This window comes from Papaver somniferum, chromosome 11, assembly GCF_003573695.1.
Source record: "Papaver somniferum cultivar HN1 chromosome 11, ASM357369v1, whole genome shotgun sequence".
Lineage (NCBI taxonomy): Eukaryota > Viridiplantae > Streptophyta > Magnoliopsida > Ranunculales > Papaveraceae > Papaver > Papaver somniferum.
This window is the reverse complement of record NC_039368.1, coordinates 131818178-131819821: the sequence shown is the minus strand read 5'-3', so window position 1 is coordinate 131819821 and position 1644 is coordinate 131818178. Positions and strand designations below refer to the sequence as shown.

The 1644-nt window shown below is 35.4% G+C and overlaps 1 long non-coding RNA gene across 1 annotated transcript; it reads left to right on the top strand.

Moving 5' to 3' along the window:
* Nucleotides 1-351: 351 nt before the first annotated feature.
* Nucleotides 352-933, top strand: LOC113321408. The gene is made up of 2 exons (XR_003346642.1): nucleotides 352-455; nucleotides 579-933. It is a non-coding gene; the product is annotated as an uncharacterized LOC113321408 (long non-coding RNA).
* Nucleotides 934-1644: the final 711 nt, after the last annotated feature.

Genomic DNA, 1644 nt, shown 5'->3' with positions numbered 1-1644 from the left:
AAATAAAGATTCTATTTAAGTACGTTTTAGAAAAAATGATTGTCGGATTTTGTAATATACAGTAACATAAGTCAGCTTTAGTTATCGAAAACCGATCTTATTAACGTGCTTAAGAAATGGGAATCCCACGAATCATGCACCGATCATAATTAGATAAATTACTGCCCCTAGTGGTCTCTGAGTGCAAGTGGTAATGCTTATCTTCTAGACTAGAGCTATTTATGACAATCAAGTGGCTTGATAGGTTGACTTAAGATGCACACCATGTGGTCAGGAATTAAGGTGCATATGGGTATACAACTCTATAAATCTAGGCATTGTATTTTGGAAGTGAAATCACAAAATTCAGTTACTAAGAAAAACTATCAATTTGGAAGCATGTCAAAAAGTTGTATCATTTTCTCACCTTTTTTCTTTGGTTTATTGCTCCTGGTTCTGGTTGCTTTCATCTCTGAGTAACTACTAATCATCCTACTTGAAACTTAATTTTATTGTTTTGATCATGATTTTTTTTATAGTTGTTTCTCTAACATTTTTCTTTTTGGTGTTCTGTTTCTATGATCGAATTGATACTACAGAAAAGGAGGTGTGGAGGTCAACCGATATCCTGTAGTCCTGGGAGTGGCAGCTCTTTCGGATACAGAGTTCAGGGGACTTGTGAAGGTGGTTGCAACACTTATTGTAATTCACTTGTGCATCCGGGTGTGAAATCGGGGCAGTGCTTTCGGCTTGTCACTCCCGCACCTGTTCCACAGTATCTTTGCTTGTGTTGTGCCACTTGATGCGAAAATTCCTTGTAACGTCCTGATGACTTGAGTTTTCATTGTACCAGCACCATCATACACAATATTCTATCCCTTTCTCTCACAAATGTAATCCCAAGATAAGCAATGAATGAATGAACACTCCCGGTATTTATGTTTATTTTATTTTTATGCTTCAGAAAAAATCATTGCATTTTTTAGGAGTACTTGTCATTCCCCTGTCATTTTCTTGAAAAAATTATTGCATTTTAGAAGATACTAACTAAGTTAATCATTTTTTTAGGAGTACTTGCATCGGAGAACTTAGTTATTGCTTTGGTTAATCATTTTCATGAACTTAGTTAGTATCTTCTAAAATCATGAGATTAAACCAATATATACTATTACTACCCCATAAGTGAGCGACCCTCAAATGTGACCGTGTATGTATGTGGTCAAGAATTATGGTATCCACTGTCCATTGTCTTTGATATGACTTTGTTTTGAGCAAGATTTGAAAGGGCATTTTATACCGACTGTGTATTTGGTCTTTGTGTTCCCATCGCTTAATGCTAAGTCTAGTGGAGGAGGTAGGGTATTTGTACAGTCCTGCCACGTCATGTAGGGATGAGGTCTTAGTCTAATGGTGAATGACGGAACTAGGATACGGGCGAGGATTTAGTGTTTTATTCGTATAAAACACTAAAGATGGGCCCAAAAAGTTTATATTAATATATTTTATTATTTCTTTTATTAAAAAAAACTAGTAAGCGAGGATTGAATCTTTCTTTTTTTATTTTTTCTGTCGAGGATTTTATTTTTAAATCCTCTTCCACTTTATCTGTTTTCGAGCCGAGAAAGAGAATTACAGATTTTCAAGGCTTTATCTCCCTATTAGCCA